Raw genomic sequence first — 26,861 nt, 5'->3', positions numbered from 1 at the left:
ACTATGTGTTCCAGTAAAATACATGTGCCCTAGAATATCTTTTAAATAAAGATTATGTCGCAGAATTCTGTAAAATCATAGCGACTTAATTATGTCAGTTACAATTTGGGAGTAAACCGTTTTAGGCGTCACCCAATATATGATTCTAACATGCATTTTTCTATTAGGATTCGGTTCGAGTTGCCATTTTAAGATCTATTGTTCCCTTTAATTCTCTGGCTGATATTATTAAATTGAGTTAATTAATGTATAATCTTTGCTTAATTTGTCTAATTAAGACAGGAAAAACAAAACACTGTCCAACTCGGTATAATGCAGCCGCATATTTTTATAGACTGCAGAGTGGTCAAAGTTTCACAGGTTAGGAGGAGTTGTGGGCATCTTTAGGGGATGATGGTGAATGCAGCCATCATGTCCCCTGAGGAAGAGTAAAACCCATGGCATAAGTGCTCCAGGAAGTAAGCAGCTGTCACTGGAGACCTGCTGTGTTCCTGAGGTGTTTGTTTACTATTATTATTTTTTAAATTCCTGGTTCTTGGTCACCTGCCTGCTAGAAATGAAGTCATCCATTTTCCCATTCCTTCCTATGCTTCCCGTGTTTCACTCACTGCTCCTGCCCTTAGGCTCTGGCAGGTGGACGAGCCTGACTGTGTTCCCACTGGACTGCCCCATTTGGATGCCTCAGGTGCAGGTGCAGTGGCGCAGGGACTTTGGGTTTGTTCACAATTCAACATCTCTCCTGGAAAGGGGCCTGGCACCTCATAAGCACCGAATTAAGTGCTTGGCAATTGAAGGCATTCTAATGCAAGGTCCTGACACGCTGAACAGCAGAAGACAGTGGGTAAGATTGGGGGCAGCCTAGAGTATGAGGGACAGAGAGAGACAGAGAGACACAGGCACACCAAGACAGAGAGTGAGTGAGAGCAAGGGGGGTGGGGAGAAAATGTCCTATCACATTTAGCATGTAAAAGCTGAAGAGCTCGGATTTTTGCTCATGAGCTTCAACAGAACAACCATGGGAAGGGAAGGGAAGGCAAAAACACTAAGAACCCAGGTCTGCACAAGATGCATTACCAGGAGCAAGATCCTGTGTTCCAACAGTTTGTCTCAAATAGGATAATTTTTGTACAAATAGCCCAACACTGTCAAGGAATCATACAGAGACAGTCACGGTCATGTTCATGCACGCTGGTGATATAGCAGGGAGGCCAGTCATTAGATTGTGTGCATCCAACGAAAGCAAAAATACAATTCAGAAGATAAGGGAAGAGGAAGAAATGTCTGGGACCAGCGGCTTCTCCCCGCTCCAGTCCATAAGCTGCTTGGCAGGAAGATATCTGGGGTCATTCTCGCCAGTCTACTCTGGACCCCATTAAGTAGGTCACCACCGGAAACAATTACAGTTGTTGGAAGACCTCCTAAACATCTTGGTAGTTTAGGTGCTGAACGTATGCAATAGGGTATCTCTGAGCAGTGCCCACATCGTCCTTCTACTGTACCTCTGGTTTACGTGAGTCAGGAGGGCAGCACTCTGCTTGTGACATGTCAGTTAGCGATGCAGAAACTTTGTTGTGATGGCAAGAGTATGAAGAAAAGGCTCTTACTCTGCATTAGAAAAATACATTGGGATACAAATCAGCCCACCTCCTATTTAAGTCAAGCTAGGAACACATAAAGAATGCCTTCAGCTTCTGGCAAAGGCGGAGTGATAGAAATCAGATTTACCTCCTGCCTGAAATCTCACCGCCGCCCAAACCACCATCCCCAAGAAATGAAAAAGATAAAAGACATGAAATACCAGTTTTCCAGACACTGTAAACCAGGCAGCAAAGAACAGCAACCCCGGAGAGATGAGACACAAACAAGGTGAGGCCTGCCACTGGCCCAGCTTACTGCTTTCAGAGAGTTTCCAGGCTGGGTGGGCACCAGGAGGGGCATCTGAGGCCAACTCCTTGGATGGTGGAGATGAAGCTGAGTGTTGGTAGGACAGCAAGGAAGCGAGAGTTCACAGAACAAAGATCCAGTGATAAGAGAGATAGACAGAGAATCCAGGGTTATGAAAGTGTCTCCCTGGAGCACTCCGCAGAGTAATGATTGGGGTATGCTTCTGAAGAAACGGCCTGAGGCCAAGGAAAGAAACTATTAAAAAGATCATGGAAGAGTGCCTGGTGCTCACACAGGACAGGCAATTGTACTCGCTTCCCCCAGCCAGACTGGACTTGGACTACTCATAATTCGTGGGTCATTGGGAAGGACATTCAGGAAACTCTTGTTTCAGTAGAGGGAATAATGAGCCCTAGAATGACCGACCCCCAAAATCATGAAAGCAAGATCCAAAGGGATCCAACTGTTTACAAGTCGCTTAACTGTACCCCAGAACAAAACTCAAGAAGATTTAGAGGAATACCACAATAGCCAGTGCCCAAGAAGGGAAACTCTGACAATGTCTGGCATCCAATCAAAGAATGCCAGGCATGCAAAGAGGCAGGAAAACTTGAGGTGTGAGGAGGAGACTAATCAATCAAAACTGAGCCACAACTGACCTGATGTTAAAATTAGCAGAGAGGACGTTAAGACAGTTATTATGACTGTGTCGCATATGTCCCAAGAGTTAAGTAGAAATGTAGAACACATACAAATGGCCAGAATCAAACTGTAGACATGGAAATGATAACATCTGATATTATGTAATTCACCAGATAGAATTAATAGCAGATTAGACATTGAAGGGGGAATTTAAAAAAAAAGAAAAAAAAAAGGATCGGGGAACATAAAGCCATGAACGACTGATGGTATCCTAAAATGAAACTACATACAAAAAAAGTTTTTTAATGAACATAGCATCACTGACTGGTGAGGTATGTTTAAAAGGCCCAATATAGGAGTAAGTTGGAGTCCCTGAAAAGACCAGAAGAGAAGGAACAATTTTTAAAGAAACATTGACAGAAAAATTTCCAAAGAGCCAAATGAACACTATGAGTGCAAGAAACACGAAGCAAAACACACTTAGCCACATCGTAATTAAACTGCGCATGACTCCATTGAAATAGAACAATATCTTCAAAGCAGAGGGAAAAGACACAGTATATACATAAAACAAAAATAAAGACTATGTCAGATTTCTCATCAGGAGCAGTGAGAAGACAGTGGAGCTACATCTTTAAAGAACATGGAATTCTATGCCTCCTCCCCAAGAAATGTCTTTCAAAAATGAAAGTGAATAATGACATCTACAGACAAACAAATGCTGAAAGAATTCGTCACCCGCTGACCCACACTATAAGGAATGTTAAAGGAGTCCACTGCCACCAGATGGAAATCTGGAGGTACACAAAGGGGCGAAGGACAACAGAAAAGGTATCTGCCTGGGAAAGTATGTAAGATTTTTCTTATTATTTAAGTCTCTTTAGAAACATGGGACCGATTTTTCTAAAGTAATAACGGTGGATTGTGGGGTTTAGGACACATGCAAAGTAAGATGCATGATGACAATAGCACAATGGCCGGCAGGGAAGAAATGCAAAGAGGTGTGGCATCGCTTGAAGGCAGACTGTGGTAAGTTACAGAAGTCTGTTATAAAGCCTCAAGCAGTCGCTAAAATAAGAAAAGAAAGAGTGAGACCTAATAAGCCAGCAAAGGAGCGGAACTGGAAGCATATACGAACCGTGTCAGCACTATGTGATCGAGCAACTGCTTCTCCAGGACTCTTCCCTCTAAGAAGACCTTGTACAAGGGGCCAAAGATACCTGTACAAGAAGGATGACTGCAGCATTATTTGTAACCGTGAAATCGTAGAACCAACTTAATTTCAAAAGTATATGGAAAGGGTTAAATAAATACTAGTACGTGCAAACAACGGATGGAAGAAAGTCCATCGTGAAAAGGAATTCATAAACTAACGATGATAGCCGTACTCTTTCTAGGATTTCCAGGGATCTCTTCCGATCACACCTTATGTCCTCGTGTTGTGAACACGACACGGGGGACAGGAGGGTAGTAGTGGAGGACCCTTTTTAGACCTTTACAGGAAAGGATGTGCAGAGCAGAAAGAACCACGAAGACTTTACTTTCTAAAAGAGGCGAGAGAAAGGCGTCCCTGGGTGGGCTCGAACCACCAACCTTTCGGTTAACAGCCGAACGCGCTAACCGGTTGCGCCACAGAGACACACGTGCAACTCCTCGCTGTCACCCCTGTAGTGATCAAACACCGCATCCGCGCCAGGCGGAGTCACTCGCCTTTCGCAGGACAGCGACGCCGGCTCCAAAGCGTAGGACAACCGCAGACGTGGAGTCGATGCAGCGCGTTCTTCCCGTGGAAAAGCCGAGCGTCGGGCGATTCCGAAGGCAGAAGGGCAGCCGAGTGTCCCCGCCGCAGATGCCAGCGCCCCGGAAACGCCCCCGGACCTGAGCCGAGGGGTCCCCGAGGGAAGATGAAGGCCAGGTTTGGCTCCGTGACGACTCCCCATTCGCTCCGCGCGCGCCGCCCGCCCTCCGTTCGGCCGCGGTCGCCGGGGCGCGAGCCGGAACCAGGGCCTGCGGAGGGTTGGTCCAAAGGGGCAAACGCGAAGACGTGGGAAAGAAGCCGGCGAGGTGGGCACGAGGACAGCTTGACTTCCCAGGAGGCCTTTGCAGAGGCACGTGCCGGATTTGGGGAGATGAGAATTGGGGTTTGGTTTGGTTTGGTTTGGTTTGATCATCATGTACCAGAATTGAGAGGAAGGGAGTGGAAAACGGAGAGCGGGCATGAGAGAAGACTATGAATACCGACATTTGTCCAGGCACAAAGCAGTAATTGGAATGATTTTACGTCAACATCGTAAGAGCAAGAATTCTTGCCGCCGCGGGGACCGTGGCGCGCCGTGATCGTATAGTGGTTAGTACTCTGCGTTGTGGCCGCAGCAACCTCGGTTCGAATCCGAGTCATGGCAACCTCCTCTGTCTCACATGGCACGGCAGCTCCCCTTTTACTTTGTCTTGAAACTTGCACCGGCCTGGGGACCAGAGAGCACTGCTTTCCCCAGGCCACCTGGCGGCAGGAGGTCAGGAGAAGGGAAGGAAACCCCACCCAGGCCACTCACCTCGTGTCTGAGCAGAAGGAAACCCAGGGCAGTGGTTTCTCTTCGGTCCTGCTCCAAAATAGGGAAGCCCGGCAAGGAGCCTCTTTTGCTGTAACTGGTGAAAAATGTTGTTTCTGTGTTACTCAAAATCTGCAGGATCTTAAAGACCAGATAAAAAATTTTATCAGATAGGCGACTCCCCCTGCCTAGACCTGTTTTGCTGGTTTAATCTTGGCTCCTGGGAATCTCTGCTCCGAGGACTTTTTCAATCCTTGGCTATTGTTCCCTTTAGAGTCACCGAAGTAACCTCTCTAGTGCCTTTCTATACTCTCAAGGATTTTAAGTGCCTGTCGGCAGCCACTCAAAAGACAAACGGTATCCATCAGGATTGGACAACTGGACGACCTTAACAGTCACCGCAGAAATGATAACGGTGACTACAGCACCCTCCGCCCTGACGACACAGCTAGTGGACACCAGCGAATATGTGTGATTCTTCTGCCTGACTACATCAATGCTGGTACCCGAGAGTACCGTTAGACTGAGAGCATGACCAAAAGCGGAGAGTTGGTAAAAATCAGACACAAATGGAGATCACACTTGAAACTTCCCTGAGCAGACAAACCCGTTTAGTCATACAAGGAAGAGCTCATTTAGCTTATTTTGCAAAACAAGTGAAACTTACCTTGGGCCACTTCTTGTTTATGCCTCTGAAAATCATAAACAAAGCCTAAAACTGTTCGCCAAAATTGATGGGAGGTAACCACTTTTAACCAATTCCCTATCACGAGGAAAACTCTAATGTTATAACCAGTCACTGCGAAGGACAAAACAGCCACCGCCCCCTCATGAGATAAGTTGCTTTCTAACAGTGTAGCACCTCTGAGCCTCCTTCCATATTCCGTTGGAGTGCTCCCAGTTCCTGAACGGTAAAGCTTTTTGTGCACAGTAAACCTTCACTAATTACTGTTTCGGTGATCACGGTTGGTGTAACGTCTGCTATATCTGAACTTTGACGGTGCCTCGACATTTTCATCCACCAGATTGGACCAACAAGGGAACTCCACATCATGCTGCTGTTGTCCCATTGCCTGGACTTAGTGACTACCCAGTCAGTCACGCAGAACCATTAAAATCATTGCCATTGTCCTCTGTTTTATTTGTTAACAGTCACTGTCCAGACTCCTTTCACTTTACCTTTGCCTCTTCTAGAATGTCATGGAAATGGGATCATAGTGCACACACTGTTGCCTGCACACCTCTTCATCCTTGCACAACGTCTCTGACTTTATCGATTGTTGAGTAAAGCAGATGTCATTCCTCGTTCATTGCTGAGTTGTATTCCATGGCAGTAACATAGCACAGTCTGTTTACCATTCACTCGATAATGAGCATTTGAGCTGTATCCAGTATTGGCTATTGTGAATAAAGCTGCTTTGAAGAGTCTTTCCACAAGAGATCTTGTGGACGTAGCTTTTCATTTCTCTCGGTGAAGAATAGCTGGTACCAGGGCGTAGTATACGCTCCACTTCATAAAAACCACCAAAGCCTTTTCCAAAGCAGTTGTACCATTTTATGTTACCACCAGCAATATGATGGTTGTGGTTATTCCACATCTTTGCCAAGATTGTTGGTGTTTCCTCTCCTTATGATTTTAGCCGCGCTACTAAGAGTAGTGGTATCTCAACATGGTTTTAATGTCCGTTTCTGTGACAGCTAAAATTATTGAGGACTCCTGGTATGCTTTTTTGGCCATGTGCATATCTTCCTTTCTGAAGTATCTGTGCATATTTTTTAACCCATCTGAAAAAAAGTGGGGTTTTTGATCTTGGAAAAACTTGTTACTGGGCTGGAGGAGCTCATTATACTTTATAATGACAGGCGGTGAGGGTTGTCAGCTACGTGTTGTGAATATTTTCTCCCTGTCTCTAGCTTGCGTTTCCATTTTAGTGACCTCCTTGGATGAGAAGATACGGCTAACGTTGATGAACTCTAATTTATCATTTGTCTTTGTTTTATACATTCTTTGGGTCCTGGTTAGTAAATCTTTGCCTACCACCAAATCACGAAGTATCCTCAAAATGCCTTACACCTTTAACTTTTATGTCTTGGTCTATGATGCACTTCAGATTGACTTTTGTGTGAGTGTGAGATAGAAATACAGCTGCCCCCCTCCCAATATGGAACCTATTTCCTTTCCCCATTGAACTGCTTTTATTGAAAACTCATTCACTAATTGAGCTATGGGTCGGTTTCAAGTCTCTGAACTCAGTCCATTTTCCAGTTGTGTACCCTGTTGCAACTTGCACCCTGCTGGTCTATGTTGGGGGGAGCGGTCACAGTAACTCGTAACGTCAGGTAGTGCAAGTCTCCCCATTCCGTTCTTTTCCACACAGAGCGATACATTTTGCAACATGTAATAACTCAAGTTACCATCCCCCAGGTCAAGATATGCATGCCATCACATCATACTTCTCATTTCCTTGTGGGACACAGGCCCTCCCTCCCCTGTACTGGCTGCCCCCTTGTGGCCCAAGAGCCTCTATTTTACTCTCTGGAGATAACAAACGCCCAGTTGCCTGCAGGGCAGCTGAACCAAGCCAGAAAAATCTACAAGACTCAAAACAGTCGGCATTTTTGGATGCAGGGCGGGGGGCGGGGGGTGGTGGTGAGGGGGCAGCGGGAAGTTAGCTCACTTTTCAGGCCTTTGGTCTTAGAGAAAGTTTCTTTTAGTCATTCCTAACCGTGGAAAGTACAAAGCTTTGTGCTGCTTAACATTTCCTCTTCTTTCTAGGCAGAGAGAGTCCCACAGAACATATCTAATTTGCGAAATTGTTCGCTGGGAGCGATGTTGAAAACTGGAGGCTGAGGGAGAGCTCTATCATGTTTTGTTTTGTGTGAATAAAAGAAAATGAGGAAGAAGCGGAGATACAGAGAGGGGAATAATAGGCTGGATCCTGAAAAGCGATCGTAGGGTCTGGCCCTGGATGTCAGATTTTGGAGAAAGAGAAGACATTGATGAGCATATCCAGGGAAGGACTTCGTTGGAAAGAGCAGACACTTAAGGCTATTTTATGACGTTTTCCATTCGTTTATATGTACTTCTCCTTTCCCATCGTTGTAGGTAAGGCACAGGTGAGCTTGATTCGTTCGTTGCTTTTTGGAATGCATGCTTAAACAAAAGTGACTTCCACACTTCAAATATTCATCTGTGAACCTCCTAGACTCCTCTTAGGCGCCACCACCTGTGCATTAAAAGTAAAATGGGTCCAACCTGGGGACTCTACCTGGGAAAGTGCAATTAATATTAAGGGGGTGGGTGAGAGAGAAATGAGACAGTCTCAACAGTGGTTGCTTCCCTTACTGCAGTGGTTTTCATGTATGCTCCACATCCGATCAATCAATCCTTTCCTCAAGTCCTTTCCTCCTTTTCTCAAGCAGTTGAGAAAAAGAATTCAGTGAGTTGCATCCTGGAAATGCATGGATTTCGTGGCTAGGGAAGTTCAAGTATTCCCAAGTGGGAAGATTGGGGACTGCCTACTCACTGGTACCCGGGCCATCGTTGTCTGCTGTGTCTACTTGGACTGGACTGGACAAGGGGACTCCACTCGCCTTCGCCAGCCAGGGGTAGGACGCGGTTGCAGAGGCGGTCAACTTCATGGTGACTCCAGATCCTGAGGCCTCATAGGATTTTTCTTCACTTTCCCTCTCATGTCTCTTCTGCCTGCCCAATAAGAGAGGATTCACTGCCTTTCTCTCTGTCAGGACCCATTTGGGTGTCCCTTGTGGACAGGACTGAAGTGGGCCTCTGGTTCCCCCTAGGTGTCCCTCCTGGCTTGGGCGTCTCCGGAGCTCAGGCTGGCCCAATACGGAACCCCCAGCTGGTGGGACCGCGGGGAGCCCAGAAGGCTACACTAGCGGTGGTGGAGGTGCGAGCCCCAGGTGGCAGGCGCCAGTCAAACCCTATTCTTCCCCGTGCACCTCCTCCTCGGGGATGCACGGGGCAGCTGGAATAAAGCGGCCCCTAAAACTTCTCTGCCGACTGAATCCAAAGAGGCATGAAGTCCCAGAAGCAGGGAGAGGAACCTCACTGAGCAGACTCAGACTTCTTCCCGGCTGCCTCTCCTGGGCAGGCTCAAAAGAAGCTGATGTCGAGGATGGAGCCAAAGAAAAGGCTTCATGGCAGAAAACCCTGCGATCTCGAGAGACATGAAAGTCTTAAATCCTAACGTCTAGATGAGCAGGGGGCCAAGTTGAAATCCACCCCTGTGCCCTGAACAGGAGAGTCATCTGCATGAGTTCAGAGGCCAGGAACAGGAGCGAATGTGCACATCTCTGGTTCTCAAACGGGGGCGATTTGGGCTCCCACCCTCACCCCTGGACCCCTCTGTGACACTGGGCCTTGTCTGGACACATTTTTTTATTGTTAAGACTGGGGGAAGGGGGACGGAGAGTTTCCACTTGGCATCCAGTCAGTAGAAGCCAGGGGTGTCACTAAACATGCTTCGGTCCTCAGGCGGAGCCCTCCCCCACAAAAAATTATCCCGTCCAAAATACCAACACTGTGGAGGTTGAGAAACCCCGGTGTAGATCAATGTCCACACACTTGAGAGACGAGAAAACATGAATTCCTGACTACTGGGATGTGGGGTCTGAGGAAAACCGTGGCATCAGAGAGAACTCCAAGATCGCTGACCTGGGTATAGAGAACGATGGAGTTGGCATGGACTAAGGCGGGCAAACTGCAGGTGCACCAGGTTGTAAGGGGGAAGATCTGTTATCAAATGGCACTCGGGTCCTCTGGCCCATCGCACAGCAAAGCCAATCAACGGACACCAGGTAGTGGTAAGGAAAGTACAGCGTTTATTGCAGGGTGCCCGAGCAAGGAGAACGGGCAGCTAAAGCTCAAAAGACCCAAAATCCTGGATGGCTTTCAGGACAGTGTATTTAAAGGCAGTGTGAGGGAGAGGGTCTCAGGGTGCGTGATCAGCTTACACACAGTTCTCTGGCTGGTTGATGGTGAGGTAACAAGGTGAAGTTTCAGGAATCAACATCATCAATCTTCTGGCTCTAACTGGTCTGGGGTCTATGTGCTTGTGGTCAGCAGTTTCCATCTGGTGGGGAATCTGGGTTCTGTAAAAACAACTTGGGAATGTGCATCCAACAGTGTTATCTATGTCCTTCAGGGAGGAACTACAGGTCCCGTGGCTCTGCTATATGACTGATATATTGTGAAAATTCTTACCAGTTCTCCTGCCCGACTGCTGTTCTTTGTTTCTGCATGTTTTCATTCCTTTAATCATTAATTCTTGGGTCAGACTTTTTGCAACTCAGGGAAGGCTCAGGAGACTGAAGTTTTTCTTTACGGAGAGCTGGGGACACGATGGGATGGGTTAACCGACAAAGCCCATCCGGGGATTGCTCGGCTTTCGATCCGGAATCCAATTTAGCGCCTTGGAGCCTGGCTGAAAAGGGTTTTCCATCCAAGCCGTCTCCGTTGCTGCATCCGCCTGAGTCCTTTTGGACAATGGAGATGCCGGCTCTCGGTGCGTGGCCCCTTCTCACCCCGGGCACATTCCCTCCCGCCTCCTCCCGGCCACCGTGCCCCTCGCACGCTCCCCGGGCCTCGCTGACCTTCTCTCCACACGCGGCCACCTCACAAAGACGCGTCACAAGGCTAGTTCTCAAGGCGAGGTGCGGCCGGGATGAGGCAACTCGCTCGGGACTTGCGGACCCGGCAGGCCCCGCGGGCGTTCGGGCTCCTTTTTTGGAGGAAGCACGGAGGGAACGGCCTTAGGGAACGATTTCTGCAACGACGGATGACCCCTCCGGAAGGCTCAAGGCCTTCCAGAGCAAAGGGAAAAGGTCACTGTAGTCAGCAGCACGAGAAAAGCCATCCACCAGCAGCTCCCTGGTGGTCCCGTGGCTAGGATTCGGCGCTTTCACCGCCGCGACCGGCTCGGGTTCGACTCCCGGTCAGGGAAACCTTTTGGGCAGCTTTCCATCCCCTGAATTGTGTTGCGGCGTGAGCCCCACACCGAGGAAAACCAGAGTGGCCGATTCCCAGGGCACCTAGGTCGTTCTCATCTCCAGGGCAGCCCTACCCCACCCGCGCCCGCACAGCGCCACATCCCCTCATCTCCACCGCACAAGTGGCTTTCCAGGGCCTCCGAGCATCTTGCTCAGGTTTACACAGCCCTGCAGAGGTTCAACTCCCTGTTGGGTTCAAACCCACGCCCGTTGCCACCCGGGGCGCAGGTCATGTTGAGTTCTGAATAACCGAGAGAGGCCAAGCCGAGTCTTGGTGTTAGTATCAATAGATGCCCTGGATGAAATGCTTATTAGGCGCTCGGCAGAGGTGCCTGGAGGCGATATCCACGAGGGTTGAGAGGAAGGTGAGCGCTGGGTCGGATCCTGGTGGTTGTTCCACTTGTAGATTAAGCGGCGTAGGGAGTTAACATCATTTAACTGACGTAACAAAGGCAGCAGGTGAAGTATGCGCAGAATGGAAAATTGTAACACTGCTGCCGTAAGCAGAAGGTAGGAGTAAAAATCAACACCGCTACGTCAAAACGATGCTACCCACCACAATCAAGTCCCACAGTTTCTACAATGGCTGTTGCATTTATACCCTGCACACTCTCCCAGGCACTGGGTGCGTTTTCCCTTTTCCCTTCGACGCTCACTCCGAAGACCTGTTGGGATAAATGTTGCGTCCACTGTAAGGCAACAGGAGAGAGAGCGAGAGCGTGGCAGGTGCTGCGGACGGAGCCTCAGAGGCAGCAGGTGGCGTGTGTAGATGATGAGACAGCGCAATGGCTGCGGGTCGGTGGGTTGGGCGCCACTGCTGAAAGGCGGTCAGTCTTGTAGGCCGGGAAGTGGGATCTCCTGTGTGTTGGGTAGGCGGGAGTGGGCGATCGGTGGCTTTTCGGAGGTCGGTTTGGAAGAACAGCGAGGGGAGGGGAGGGCAGGGTGTTGACCGTGCCTGCGGGGTGCATGCTCATAGTTACCGGGCACGGGAGAGACTGTGGTCACGAAGGTAGTTTTCCCAGGACGAGGCTCGTCTACTGCACTCGGGGCGTGCTGATGTAGGGATTTGTGCTAATGAGAGATTGCGTTCGTGCTCTCCCCTGATACCTCTCGGTTCATGACAGACGACGTCTCTTCCGTGGTGTCTCGCTGCGCTCCGCTCCCCGGGCGCAGGGCGAGAGGCGCAGCCCCAGCCAGCGCTCCACAGCTTGGGAAATCGGGTCTGCACCCGCATCTTCCGGGCTTTCCTGTTTCGTGACCTAAGTGTATGGATGGGTCCTATTCTTGAGCCACGCCTCCTGTCTGTTCACAGGTGCTGGACGTGCCTTCTCCTCCAGCCTGCTGCCGGCCACGCGCGTGTGTGTGCCCGCGCCGGGACCCGCCCACTGGGCCCTGCTGTGGTCTGGGCAGTTCCCGCAGGCTGGCCGGCAGGCAGGCATCTGCAGGAGAAAGACCACGCGGCCGCGGTGTTGCGAAAGCGTGGGTACGTTGCCCGAAGGTCTCGCGCTCCACAGTCCCCTGGGGGCCAGATCGGAAAGAGGCAACCCTTCCAGGAACAAGGAGGCCCGAGGCCTGCCTTCGCAAGGAGGCTCCCGGAGCCGGCGCGCAGTATCCTTGCCTGGGCTAGCCAGCCCTTCTGGCCTTCCACCCGGCCTGGCCTTCCGCCTTCTCCTCTTCCACCCCAGCCGTGTTCCTGCGGAGAGTTAGCGCTCCCTCCACCGCCCCCGGCGCTCCCCGCCCCCACCCCCCCCCACCAGCCCTCAGAAATGATCTAGCTGCCTCTCCGGTGCTTACGGCGGGAGTTGGATCAGTGTTTTCCTGCAACGGGAGGAGAGAGAACCTGCGGTGGCAGGAGGTAACCCGTTCCCTTGCTGGTTCCCTGGGCTCAGCCCATCGAGGGGACTAGCTCAGGGGCCTGGGTCTCCCGCGGCCAGAGGAGCCGGCCAAATTGGCGTCTCTCCCACTGCTCCTCAACGGGAACAGCAGGAATATCCTGTGGGGTCCACTCTTACCCAGAAGAGGCACCCGGGAAATCATCCAACACAAGGCCGGACGCTGCGCGATGGACCACTTGGGAGCAACGCTTCCGTCGGTCTGTCCTTCCCTCCTAGGGCTTTGGGGAGCGGAGAAATCATCTAGGACGACGCGCTCTTCAGTGTCCTGTCTGAGACAAAAGAGGGAAGGAGGGTGTCTTCCAACAAGGCAGCAGCGCCGAAGCCTGTGGTCGCAGAGAGGCCTGTGGATCAAGAGCGCCCTCTCTCGACCAGGGTTATCCAGCTGCTGCGGAAAACTCACCTGGCTGAGGCCTCCTCTTCCCCCTCCTCTCCACCTCCCCTTCCTCCTTCCCCTCCTACTCCTCCCCTCCTCCCCTCCTCCCCTCCTCCTCTTTCTCCTCTTCCCCTCCTCCCCTTTCTCCTCCCGACCCCTCCCCCTCCTCCTCTTTCGTCTTCCCCTCCTCCTCACCCCCTTCGTCTTCCCCCTTCTTTGTTTTCTACCTTACCTGAGTGCCTACCTTTCCTTGTGTCAGGGGACCTCTCATCTCCACCACAGGTTAAACATTTCCTTGGGTAGTTCTGAGCTTCAAATAAGGAATTGTGTGTAACAGTGCCACGAATGTTCAGTAATGGTGACCTCTTATTTTTATCAGTAACATCATTTGAATCATCAGAATTGTCTCTTTTTTAACAAGTGCGTTTTCATTGTCGGAAAATATTAATATACACTTAAACCTTACATACTTGTTGAATAATAAATTGGTTCTGCCATTTTATTATGAAAAACAGTGTGTGGAGAGTATTCTTACCATATATCATTGGCAATTCTGTAGGACACAGACTGTTCTTTTATCCACTCTGTAGCCAATCTGTTGATGTTAAATACCTTTTACAAAACTTTGCCAGCAATCAAACCCCCGGGGGGGCGAATTGCCGTAGCTCGTTACCATCTCAGTTCAAGGGCTGTGGACAACTGGCACAATACCCCGGATTAGCTGAAACAGAGATTTTTCCACCCAGTGCTCTATTCTGATCTCTTTGTTTTCTTCTGTTCTTAGGTCACAGCCTCCCAATAAAATGGTTGGCAACACCACTGTTGCTTGGGGAATGTTAATGCTACCATTGTTCACATGCTGGTCTAGCCAATATTGTGGTTGGAGTCAGGGCAGAAGAGATCTGCCATGGGCCCCACTGTGGCCCTCTTCTGGCCGTGCCTTCTTCCATTAGGCAAAGATTGTATGGAACCAAGGAGACGTTCCCAAAATGTGCAAAGAATCCCAGAATCCCTTGCCCAAGTGTCTTTTAGTTCATGTGTAAAATTTTTGGATCTTTCTTCTTGGCATTGTCAAACTGAGGGCAAAAGTCACTTGTGTGTGTGTGTGTGTGTTTTTTTTTTCCTTTTGTACTCAGACCTAGAGCTTGTGGGCAGTGCAGTGTCAAGAGGCTGCTTTTAGGGAGAGCTAGTGGATGTAGCATGGACGTGTTGGAGGTGCAGGACAAAACCTGGTTCCAGCAGGTCAGTAGGCAAGCAGTGGTGGAGGCCTCACTATGCTTCATTTCTCTGGTGTGTCACTCCAAGAAGTCCAGGAATTCTAAATTCATCCTTGGTGATTATAAAGGTATAGTTTTCAAAGTAAGAGAATACAGTCTACTTCAATTTCAATGAAGAGGGCTTTTTGTTGTTGTTTGTTTATTTTTTGTTTGTTTGTTTATTTTTGCGGTACGCGGGCCTCCCACCGCTGCGGCCTGTCCCGCTGCGGAGCACAGGCTCAGGACGCGCAGGCCCAGTGGCCACAGCCCACGGGGCCAGCCGCTCCGCGGCACGCGGGACCCTCCCGGACCGGGGCACGAACCCGCGTCCCCTGCATCGGCAGGCGGACCCCCCCAACCACTGCGCCACCAGGGAAGCCCCGTTTCTCTGTTTTTTAAAGCTTCATCAGTAGCTTTAAAAAGCATAGACTCAAGGTAGATGGCAAGCGTGCCACTAACGCTTGCAGGTGCCAGTGCAATGCCAGTGCAAAAAAAAGGAAAAGAAGCCTCAAAGCTGCTTACACTCTGAGGTGAATTGCCAAGATAGCTTATTTCATCTTCTGTTTGGGCACAAGGAACACAGAAGCCAAGTTTTAATCCCAGGCTAACTTGAGAAGTCTTATAGGAGGTCCTCCCTACATTAAGGTGGGACCCCAAAGTCTTAAGCCCTCAGGGGTAAGGGTCATCCGATCTAGTCCTGCCCCTTCAAATCCCAGGGCTCTTTGGACCAGGCAGCCTTGGTGCCACAAACAGTGTAAAGAATAAGGAAGTTTTAAAGTTCATGAGAAATAGTAGCCACGGACTCAACCTCTAGCGGATTTAGCCTTGAGTACTCGTAGCCTGGGTAGTCTGGGAAACCATAAGACATCAACTTGGTGTGTTGTTTCCCAGCTGCTAACGAACCCCAGGAGTCTATCAGAGGAGACTATATTCAGAGGAAAATATATTCATCCTAGGGCTGTAGAGGTATCCACAAATAACATTTCAAGAGAAGCAATTAGCATCTAGAATTCAGTTTTAACACATAAGAACGAAATCTCATGCATCTGGAATTTTAACAACAATTCTATCAATCCTTGTGATGAAATGAAATTTATATTTTAAAGCAGGTTGAGAAAATTTAAGCATAAAACTCTCTCTCTCTCTCTCTGTCCTCTTGGGCCTCCTCTCTCCCCACTTTCATGTGAAAAGTCCATCTGCATTACACCATAACCAGACCTCCTCAGAGGTGTAAATGCCCCATTGACTACAGAGATTGTCCCCTCACCCCACCCCCGCCCCCGCCCCCATTTCTTCAGACACTAGCAATGTAACTTCTTAAAAGATTAGCATTCTTTCCCAACTTTGTAAGTGGTCAAGTGACTTCCTGCTTGCTTTGTACATGCTTACCTGGACTATGTATCTTTGGTGAACTTTATGTAAAATGTCAGTATGTCATTTGGATGTATGACCTTTTGTCTCAGAAATGTACATGACTGTGCCTTCCACTTCTAACAGGCAGAACAGTTCTCAGAGCTTCTGAGAGTCTCTCTGCCAGGTTATAATCCTCAGTTTGACTCGAATAAAATCCTCTTTTTTCTTCTTAACTTGATTGTTAATAGAATTTTTGTCGACACTTGTATCAAAGCAGACATGAAAATGAAAATTAGAAAATATTCTGAATCAAACAAAATGGAAAATACTGTGTATACACACAAGGTGCAGCTAAACCGGTCTTTAGAGGACAATACACAGATTTAAATGTAAATTATGAAAATCAGGACTGATCGCTAGTGAGCTAAATCTCCACTTCAAAAAGTTACAAAAAAGGATAACAACAACAACAGAAGCAGATAAGTGCAGAAATTATGTAGAAAACCAGGAATTTAAGAATTAGAAGAATTAGAATTTAAGAATTAGAAATTTACAGAAGCGAAAAAGTAAGTGGTTGCCTCTTTGAAAAGACTACTAAAACTGATAAAACTGTTAAGAGGCAAGAAGGCCCCCCACATGTGTGCTTCTGAAGACATGTGCAAGAAGGTTCACTGAAGCACTGCATGTACTTATAAAAACATGTAAACTACCCAATGGTCCTCTGAGGGGAAAGGATACATAAACTCTGGTTTATACTTTCTGTGGACTGTTCTACAGCTATTAAGATGAATGAACTAGTTCTATCTATCAATGTGGATATAACTGAAAAACAAAGTTGAGTGAAAAAGATCAAGTGACAAAAGATGACATAGTATGATGGTGTTCATATAAATTCTTAAAACAAAAAAATAGATGGATATATTATATATGTCTTTAATCATTCATTGTCATGTACCAAAACATGTAAAGAGATGTCACACCAGCATCAGGAGGATGGTTATTTCTAGAAGGGAAATGGGAGAATGGGGTAAAGTGATTAAGGAGGTGAGGAGAAGTTCGGCAACATCTGCAGTATTTTTAGTTCTTATGAAAATTCTAAAAAGAACATGGCAAAAGGATAACATCATTTAAAATTAGGTGAGGGATGCATATTTATTTTTTGTACTTTTCGTATTTTTGAAATTTTTAAAATTTTTACAAATATTTTAAAGAAATAATAGCCCAGAGTGGGAGGCGAATGTGGGACTGACACAGGAGAGTGTTTTCTTAAATACTTCCAGTGCCTCTTCTTAGGCATTGTACGGCTCTTAAATGTCAGCAGAGGTCTCCAAAATCCTTGAGAGCTAAAAAAATTATCTCAAATCCCAATTTCACAGTTTGTGGAAATTCTAAATAAAAAGAAATATACATAGATTTAAAAAAAAGAGAGGAAAGAAGGAAGCCATTACTACTGAACTCGAAGACATAAGGAAATGATAAATGAATATCATAAACACATATATGACAACTGATTAAAAATTTAGAGGAAATGAACATATTCCAATAGTGAGTTTAGGGAAATAAAATGGACTAGTCCTACAAGCATTACATTTTTTAAACCAGAGTTTTTAAATCTTCCTTCAAAGAAAGCTCCAGGACCAAAAAAAAGTTCATTAGAAGAAATGACTCCAAAGCAAACAAATTCTAAAAGAATTAAAAGATGGCACATTTCTCCAACTTTATTTTATGAGTTTATGTTGAAACCAACAACCCCCTACAAAGGCAATGTGAAAAATATAAATTACAGACCTGTCTTATTGCTGCAATGTTAAAAAAAATACTGAATCCAGCAATACATTTTTTAATTGTGAAAAATTGGTCTTATCCTGGGAAAACAGTTGATTATCATTAGAAAATAAATTAATCTAACTCACCACATTAACAACGTAGAGGAGGGAAATCATAATCACTAAAACAGAAGAGGTATTTGAAAAAATTCACCATTGATTTAACTTTGAAAAAAAAACCCTTTAGCATAATAGGCTAGAAGAGAACAGCACTAATCTGCTAAGGGTAGCTTCCGAAACAAAAACAAACAAGAAACCTTCAGCAAACATTATAGTGGGTAATAAACCCCTGGCTCCCAGCCCCCCACCCCCATTACCAATCAGGAACCCTCAGGAATCAGACAAATAGGCCTCACTCTGACCACATCTTTTCACCATTGTGATGGAGATCTTAGCCAGTGAGGAAAGGCAAGAAAAAAGAAAAGGTATAAGAAGTGAAGATGACTACTATAATTATTTACATGGATGAAAGGTGAATTACTAGAATTATTAAGAGAATTGAGTTTATTTGGTATATACAAATATTTTAAAATCAGATTAAATTGGAGGATTCAATTGGATTAAATTGAGGATTCAAGAAACAAAGGTATTAAAAACATTTTAAATGTTCAACAATTATACCACACAGTTCAATCACATGCACTGGGGAGGGGACAGGGGAATGAAAGGTGACTCCTACCTCCACAGTAACCAAAATCATTTCAATGTGAAATGAAACCTAAAATGATTTTAGTTGGTGTTATATAGCAGGGTATTTCCATGATCTCAGGGGTAAGCAAGGAGTTTAAAAATAAGATAAAAAGACCAATTCTTCAGTATGGAGTTTCCTTAAAAAACTAAAAATAGAATTACCACATGACCCAGCAATCCCACTACTGGGCATAAACCCAGAGAAAACCATAATTCAAAAAGACACATGCACCCCAGTGTTCACTGCAGCTCTATCTACAATAGCCAGGTCATGGAAGCAACCTAAATGCCCATGGACAGATGAATGGATAAAGAATGGATATATACAATGGAATATTACTCAGCCATAAAAAGGAACGAAACTGGGTCATTTGTAGAGACGTGGGTGGATCTAGACACTGTCATACAGAGTGAAGTAAGTCAGAAAGAGAAAAACAAATATCGTATATTAACGCATATATGTGGAACCTAGAAAAATGGTACAGATGAACCGGTTTGCAGGGCAGAAATAGAGACACGGCTGTAGAGAACAAACGTATGGACAGCAAGGGGGGAAAGCGGCAGGGGGTGGGGTGGTGGTGTGATGAATTGGGCGATTGGGATTGACATACATACACTAATATGTATAATGGATAACTAATAAGAATATATCATAAAATGTAGGAAAAAAAGACCAGTTCTTAACGAAGACTGATCAATTGGACTACATCAAGCATCTCTGTTCATCAAACCACAGACTAAAGAGTAAAAAAGACACGTCACAACTTGAGCGAATGTCCTTGCAGTCAGCATAATCAACTGGTACTGAAGATATTTAATAAATTCTTTCAAAACAAGAAAAAAAGACCTGTAGGAAAATCACCAAGGTCTTGGGGGTGGGGATGGGGGTGGGGGAGAACCTATAAGAGAAAATCCAAATGGTTAACAAATATGTAATGGTGCTCAAGTTCATAACGAATAAGGGATATTAGAAGTGAAATCCCAATGAGGGAACATTACAGATGGCGAAGGAGAAAGAGGAGGGGGAGGGGAAGAGGGGGAGGGAGAGAGAGGGGAAAGGGAAGGAGAAGGAGAAGGAGAGGGGAAGGGAAGAGGGGGATAAGGAGGGGAGGAAGTGGGCCAGGAGAAGGAGGATGAGTAGGAGGTGGAGGACACTTGCAGGTAGAAAGGTACCGACTGGCCAGCGAGGTGGTTGCTGCCGTATCGTACTCCCTCACAGCCCCAGGGCTCTGCAAAGTCCCCATTCAGACGCTCCTTAACGTCTTCCGCTCAGGACTGCCTTCGGGTGTTAATTCTCATCTTCGTACTCCTTGTGGCCAGAACTACGACGTCATTGGACTTGTGTGTGCAGCAGGCAAAAACCAAGGGTGAAAAGTCTGGGCCGGAAAACGGATCGAGAGGAGACACTCTGCACTGGCCGGGAATCGAACCCGGGTCTCCCGCATGGGAAGCGAGAATTCTACCACTGAACCACCAATGCCCCTTTCCGTGCAAGCCTCTGACGGCTCTCCAGAAAGCATCTCCAGGGCGACCGAGGGACCCGCGGCGGCAAAACAAAGAGGTTCCAAAATGGGCCTACAGCGTTGTCTTTGAAAGACAGAGCTCACAGACCGACAGGCACTCGGAACAAAGCCTTGCGAAAAAGGCCTACAAGCAGGCAACAGCATGAAGTGGGAACATTCAAATGAAAATATCAAAATATCGGCTTCGTCAGCTCACACCACAACTCTGAAAAAGGCTCTTTCTAACCGTACAACAGACCCCTGCCGAAAAAACATCGGAAATTCATCCAGATCCCTTGTTTATGACCCTATACCTGCAACTCTCAACCTCAAACTCTTACCTTAGAGAGTCTGAGAAAATAATCCAACTTGCTAGGTTAGGCAAGTGAAATTCTCATCCAGGCAAGAAATAAGAAACAGAAGCAGAATTAGACTGGAATGAGAAGAAGGAAAGGGCCAGAATCAAAAGAGAGGTAACGAAGAAACACACCGTTGTTTTGTACAAGAATAGTGAGTCATTTTTGTAACCGTTATAACAATAGTATGCGTCTGCTTTTTAAGGTGTTCAAAGCATTTGGAAGGATATGTGATATATCATAATTATTAAAAGGTTAATTACTATTGTTTGCAACCAATGTTTGATTATATGGGAGAATCTAATCTCCCAAACGGGACTCTGTGTTGTGCTGAGTTTTAGCATTCGTGACTCTGAGATGCATGTGGGACGTAGGCTTTGGTGTTTTGGTTATATAAGGAGCAGACTAATTTTTAGAATAGTGTCGAGGTTAACATATTGGTCCTTTGATGAAATTGAAATACAGAGAGATTTCTTTCCCAATTTTTCCTGGGGGAAATTACACTGAAGAAAGGAACCTGGCGGGGGGGCTCCCCCACATGTTGGGACTTAGGAACCATTATGCCTTTCTGAAAGATAGGAGCTGCAGACGTGCAGTCATGCTTCTCTTGCTGAGAAGCCAAGCTAGGTGGAGGCTGAGTCAGAAACTTGAACTCAACAAGGAAAACAACCATCTCCTTGACCCTGAAGACCTTTGGCTCTATCTGCCCTCTGCCCAACACCAAAGACACACGCCAGCTCTGGCCATCATGCTTTCATTTACCAACTACATCGACCAGATCTACAGGTATTCCCACACCCCTTTCTAAACTACAAACCTGCACTTTCCACTCACAACTCCTAAATCACAAATCCATGCCCCCTATGCGTCTCAGAGTCACAAATGCTAAAACTCAACACACCAGTGAGTTCCCTGTCAGCATCACACACCACCCTCTGCCTCGACAAGTTTGGGAGGCACCAAGCGATGGGGGGGGGGGGAGCAAAGAGAATGACTGCATCGTCAGTGAGGAAATGAAGCCCGCAGTATTTTGATGTGAAAGCCACAGCTTGATGGTATTGCCTGACGTAAGCCTCCTATGCAAGCTTTTGCTCTGGGTATTTTCTTGTTTGTTCGTTTTTTAGTTTGTTCTGCATGTCTACCAAAGAGGCCTGTTGTTTTCAGAACTCTTTTCAAAGTCCTTCCCGAGCCTCTTCCAGAGGAATCCTAGTCGAGCTGCACAGGTGGAAACGTTGGTGGCTCAAGGGTAGAATTCTCACCTCCCATGCGGTAGAACCGGGTTTGATTCCAGGCCAATGCTTGTTTTTCTTCGGTTGCCTCTCCCCTTTTCCATGGGCAATATCCTTGGCATAGACAGGTCGTTCCTTGTCCTGAATTATACCAAGACCGGTAAACTCAGGCGTACCAAGGTCAGAGGCCCCACTCCGCAACTTCCTGCATCTCCGCACGATTTCCTCCCCAGAAACGTCCCCCTCCCTGGGCCCCTGAGGCCCCTCCCGTCACAGCTACAGTCCTTCAGTGACCTTCATTTCTTCATCCCCACTCCAAGTGCGATATAGCCCAAGAATAGGATAGGAGAAAGGATAATAGTAACAATGGTTTCAGTTTCAAGTATTCCAAACCGCAGAGATCCAGCAGACACACATGGAGCTTCAAAAACATGCTCTCTTCACGGTATTGGATGGCTGCAAAAAAAAAAAAAAAAAAAAATCCTGTTGAGGGCAACTTGTGTCGTTCTTAGTCTCCACTAGAGGGGACGGCGGTAAAGGGAGGCAAATGGCAAGTGTGCCCATTTAGTTAATTCCCAAGAAGACTTTAAGAAATTGCCCTCAACAGGATATGTTTTTGGTTTTGTTTCTTTGTTTGTTTGTATGTTTTGCAGCCCTCCGGCGGAGGTGAGAGGTCCTCTGGCACAAAGGAAGGTAGGCACTCAAGGAACCCCAGGATAGAAAACAAGACGGGGGAAGAGGAAGGGAGGGAGGAGGAGGGGAAGGCGAAGGAGGGGCGGGCAGAGGAGGCGGAAGATGGGGAGGAGGCGGAGGAGGGGGCCTCAGCCAGGTGAGTTTTCCGCAGCAGCTGGATAACCCTGGTCGAGAGAGGGCGCCCTTGATCCACAGGCCTCTCTGCGACCACAGGCTTCGGCGCTGCTGCCTTCTTGGAAGACACCCTCCTTCCCTCTTTTGTCTCAGACAGGACGCTGAAGAGCGCGTCGTCCTAGATGATTTCTCCGCTCCCCAAAGCCCTAGGAGGGAAGGACAGACCGACGGAAGCGTTGCTCCCAAGTGGTCCATCGCGCAGCGTCCGGCCTTGTGTTGGATGATTTCCCGGGTGCCTCTTCTGGGTAAGAGTGGACCCCACAGGATATTCCTGCTGTTCCCGTTGAGGAGCAGTGGGAGAGACGCCAACTTGGCCGGCTCCTCGGGCCGCGCGAGACCCAGGCCCCTGAGCTAGTCCCCTCGATGGGCTGAGCCCAGAGAACCAGCAAGGGAACGGGTTGCCTCCTGCAGCCGCAGGTTCTCCCTCCTCCCGTTGCAGGAAAACACTGATCCAACTCCCGCCGTAAGCACCGGAGAGGCAGCTAGATCATTTCTGAGGGCTGGGGTGGGATGAGGTGGGGTGGGGTGGGGTGGGCGGGGGGCGCCGAGGGGCGGGTGGAGGGAGCGCTAACTCTCCGCAGGAACACGGCTGGGGTGGAAGAGGAGAAGGAGGAAGGCGAGGCCGGGTGGAAGGCCAGAAGGGCTGGCTAGCCCAGGCAAGGATACTGCGCGCCGGCTCCGGGAGCCTCCTTGCGAAGGCAGGCCTCGGGCCTCCTTGTTCCTGGAAGGGTTGCCTCTTTCCGATCTGGCCCCCAGGGGACTGTGGAGCGCGAGACCTTCGGGCAACGTACCCACGCTTTCGCAACACCGCGGCCGCGTGGCCTTTCTCCTACAGATGCCTGTCGGCCAGCCTGCGGGAACTGCCCAGACCAGAGCGGGGCCCAGTGGGCGGGTCCCGGCGCGGGCACACACACGCGCGTGGCCGGCAGCAGGCTGGAGGAGAAGGCACGTCCAGCACCTGTGAACAGACAGGAGGCGTGGCTCAAGAATAGGACCCATCCATACACTTAGGTCACGAAACAGGAAAGCCCGGAAGATGCGGGTGCAGACCCGATTTCCCAAGCTGTGGAGCGCTGGCTGGGGCTGCGCCTCTCGCCCTGCGCCCGGGGAGCGGAGCGCAGCGAGACACCACGGAAGAGACGTCGTCTGTCATGAACCGAGAGGTATCAGGGGAGAGCACGAACGCAATCTCTCATTAGCACAAATCCCTACATCAGCACGCCCCGAGTGCAGTAGACGAGCCTCGTCCTGGGAAAACTACCTTCGTGACCACAGTCTCTCCCGTGCCCGGTAACTATGAGCATGCACCCCGCAGGCACGGTCAACACCCTGCCCTCCCCTCCCCTCGCTGTTCTTCCAAACCGACCTCCGAAAAGCCACCGATCGCCCACTCCCGCCTACCCAACACACAGGAGATCCCACTTCCCGGCCTACAAGACTGACCGCCTTTCAGCAGTGGCGCCCAACCCACCGACCCGCAGCCATTGCGCTGTCTCATCATCTACACACGCCACCTGCTGCCTCTGAGGCTCCGTCCGCAGCACCTGCCACGCTCTCGCTCTCTCTCCTGTTGCCTTACAGTGGACGCAACATTTATCCCAACAGGTCTTCGGAGTGAGCGTCGAAGGGAAAAGGGAAAACGCACCCAGTGCCTGGGAGAGTGTGCAGGGTATAAATGCAACAGCCATTGTAGAAACTGTGGGACTTGATTGTGGTGGGTAGCATCGTTTTGACGTAGCGGTGTTGATTTTTACTCCTACCTTCTGCTTACGGCAGCAGTGTTACAATTTTCCATTCTGCGCATACTTCACCTGCTGCCTTTGTTACGTCAGTTAAATGATGTTAACTCCCTACGCCGCTTAATCTACAAGTGGAACAACCACCAGGATCCGACCCAGCGCTCACCTTCCTCTCAACCCTCGTGGATATCGCCTCCAGGCACCTCTGCCGAGCGCCTAATAAGCATTTCATCCAGGGCATCTATTGATACTAACACCAAGACTCGGCTTGGCCTCTCTCGGTTATTCAGAACTCAACATGACCTGCGCCCCGGGTGGCAACGGGCGTGGGTTTGAACCCAACAGGGAGTTGAACCTCTGCAGGGCTGTGTAAACCTGAGCAAGATGCTCGGAGGCCCTGGAAAGCCACTTGTGCGGTGGAGATGAGGGGATGTGGCGCTGTGCGGGCGCGGGTGGGGTAGGGCTGCCCTGGAGATGAGAACGACCTAGGTGCCCTGGGAATCGGCCACTCTGGTTTTCCTCGGTGTGGGGCTCACGCCGCAACACAATTCAGGGGATGGAAAGCTGCCCAAAAGGTTTCCCTGACCGGGAGTCGAACCCGAGCCGGTTGCGGCGGTGAAAGCGCCGAATCCTAGCCACGGGACCACCAGGGAGCTGCTGGTGGATGGCTTTTCTCGTGCTGCTGACTACAGTGACCTTTTCCCTTTGCTCTGGAAGGCCTTGAGCCTTCCGGAGGGGTCATCCGTCGTTGCAGAAATCGTTCCCTAAGGCCGTTCCCTCCGTGCTTCCTCCAAAAAAGGAGCCCGAACGCCCGCGGGGCCTGCCGGGTCCGCAAGTCCCGAGCGAGTTGCCTCATCCCGGCCGCACCTCGCCTTGAGAACTAGCCTTGTGACGCGTCTTTGTGAGGTGGCCGCGTGTGGAGAGAAGGTCAGCGAGGCCCGGGGAGCGTGCGAGGGGCACGGTGGCCGGGAGGAGGCGGGAGGGAATGTGCCCGGGGTGAGAAGGGGCCACGCACCGAGAGCCGGCATCTCCATTGTCCAAAAGGACTCAGGCGGATGCAGCAACGGAGACGGCTTGGATGGAAAACCCTTTTCAGCCAGGCTCCAAGGCGCTAAATTGGATTCCGGATCGAAAGCCGAGCAATCCCCGGATGGGCTTTGTCGGTTAACCCATCCCATCGTGTCCCCAGCTCTCCGTAAAGAAAAACTTCAGTCTCCTGAGCCTTCCCTGAGTTGCAAAAAGTCTGACCCAAGAATTAATGATTAGAGGAATGAAAACATGCAGAAACAAAGAACAGCAGTCGGGCAGGAGAACTGGTAAGAATTTTCACAATATATCAGTCATACAGCAGAGCCACGGGACCTGTAGTTCCTCCCTGAAGGACATAGATAACACTGTTGGATGCACATTCCCAAGTTGTTTTTACAGAACCCAGATTCCCCACCAGATGGAAACTGCTGACCACAAGCACATAGACCCCAGACCAGTTAGAGCCAGAAGATTGATGATGTTGATTCCTGAAACTTCACCTTGTTACCTCACCATCAACCAGCCAGAGAACTGTGTGTAAGCTGATCACGCACCCTGAGACCCTCTCCCTCACACTGCCTTTAAATACACTGTCCTGAAAGCCATCCAGGATTTTGGGTCTTTTGAGCTTTGCCCGTTCTCCTTGCTCGGGCACCCTGCAATAAAAGCTGTACTTTCCTTACCATTACCTGGTGTCCGTTGATTGGCTTTGCTGTGCAATGGGCCAGAGGACCCGAGTGCCATTTGATAACAGATCTTCCCCCTTACAACCTGGTGCACCTGCAGTTTGCCCGCCTTAGTCCATGCCAACTCCATCGTTCTCTATACCCAGGTCAGCGATCTTGGAGTTCTCTCTGATGCCACGGTTTTCCTCAGACCCCACATCCCAGTAGTCAGGAATTCATGTTTTCTCGTCTCTCAAGTGTGTGGACATTGATCTGCACGGGGGTTTCTCAACCTGTGCAGTGTTGATATTTTGGACGGGATCATTTTTTGTGGGGGAGGGCTCCGCCTGAGGACTGAAGCATGTTTAGTGACACTCCTGGCTTCTACTGACTGGATGCCAAGTGGAAACTCTCCGTCCCCCTTCCCCCAGTCTTAACAATAAAAAATGTGTCCAGACAAGGCCCAGTGTCACAGAGGGGGCCAGGGATGAGGGTGGGAGCCCAAATCGCCCCCGTTTGAGAACCAGAGATATGCACAGTCACTCCTGTTCCTGGCCTCTGAACTCATGCAGATGACTCTCCTGATCAGGGCACAGGGGTGGATTTCAACTTGGCCCCCTGCTCATCTAGACGTTAGGATTTAAGACTTTCATGTCTCTCGAGATCGCGGGGTTTTCTGCCATGAAGCCTTTTCTTTGGTTCCATCCTCGACATCAGCTTCTTTTGAGCCTGCCCAGGAGAGGCAGCCGGGAAGAAGTCTGAGTCTGCTCAGTGAGGTTCCTCTCCCCGCTTCTGGGACTTCATGCCTCTTTGGATTCAGTCGGCAGAGAAGTTTTAGGGGCCGCTTTATTCCAGCTGCCCCGTGCATCCCCGAGGAGGAGGTGCACGGGGAAGAATAGGGTTTGACTGTGGCACCTGCCACCTGGGGCTCGCACCTCCACCACCGCTACTGTAGCCTTCTGGGCTCCCCGCGGTCCCACCAGCCGGGGGTTCC

The 26,861-nt window shown here is 48.9% G+C and overlaps 4 long non-coding RNA genes and 3 other non-coding genes across 9 annotated transcripts in view; 3 read left to right on the top strand and 4 right to left on the bottom strand.

Annotated features, from left to right (window-relative positions):
• Positions 1-4,091: 4,091 nt before the first annotated feature.
• On the bottom strand, positions 4,092-4,165 carry TRNAN-GUU (transfer RNA asparagine (anticodon GUU)). Its single transcript has one exon. It is a non-coding gene; the product is annotated as a tRNA-Asn (tRNA).
• Positions 4,166-4,856: 691 nt separating this feature from the next.
• Positions 4,857-4,928, top strand: TRNAH-GUG (transfer RNA histidin (anticodon GUG)). Its single transcript has one exon. It is a non-coding gene; the product is annotated as a tRNA-His (tRNA).
• A 4,977-nt stretch (positions 4,929-9,905) lies between these two features.
• LOC125965141 (uncharacterized) lies at positions 9,906-13,170 on the bottom strand. 2 transcript variants are annotated; one of them, XR_007478702.1, is made up of 4 exons: positions 13,100-13,170; positions 10,692-10,819; positions 10,303-10,574; positions 9,906-10,202 (listed from the first exon to the last, which is right to left on the bottom strand). It is a non-coding gene; the product is annotated as an uncharacterized LOC125965141 (long non-coding RNA). The 2 variants fall into 2 exon arrangements; XR_007478701.1 differs by lacking the exon at positions 13,100-13,170 and having other exon boundaries at positions 10,692-11,350.
• Positions 11,661-22,595, top strand: LOC125965143 (uncharacterized). Its single transcript, XR_007478705.1, has 3 exons — positions 11,661-11,712; positions 22,221-22,260; positions 22,528-22,595. It is a non-coding gene; the product is annotated as an uncharacterized LOC125965143 (long non-coding RNA).
• The window catches only part of LOC125965142 (uncharacterized), a 23,027-nt gene continuing 13,306 nt past the window's right edge, over positions 17,141-26,861 (bottom strand). The window contains exon 3 of the long non-coding RNA XR_007478704.1: positions 17,141-17,352. This is a non-coding gene — a long non-coding RNA (uncharacterized LOC125965142). The remainder of the gene's footprint in view (positions 17,353-26,861) is intronic.
• TRNAG-CCC (transfer RNA glycine (anticodon CCC)) lies at positions 19,890-19,960 on the bottom strand. Its single transcript has one exon. It is a non-coding gene; the product is annotated as a tRNA-Gly (tRNA).
• LOC125965139 (uncharacterized) lies at positions 22,609-25,825 on the top strand. 2 transcript variants are annotated; one of them, XR_007478699.1, is made up of 4 exons: positions 22,609-22,679; positions 24,973-25,100; positions 25,218-25,489; positions 25,590-25,825. It is a non-coding gene; the product is annotated as an uncharacterized LOC125965139 (long non-coding RNA). The 2 variants fall into 2 exon arrangements; XR_007478698.1 differs by lacking the exon at positions 22,609-22,679 and having other exon boundaries at positions 24,851-25,100.

The sequence above is a fragment of the Orcinus orca genome, chromosome 1, assembly GCF_937001465.1.
Source record: "Orcinus orca chromosome 1, mOrcOrc1.1, whole genome shotgun sequence".
NCBI lineage: Eukaryota > Metazoa > Chordata > Mammalia > Artiodactyla > Delphinidae > Orcinus > Orcinus orca.
The sequence above is the reverse complement of the archived record's forward strand: the minus strand, read 5'-3'. Positions and strand labels throughout refer to the sequence as shown.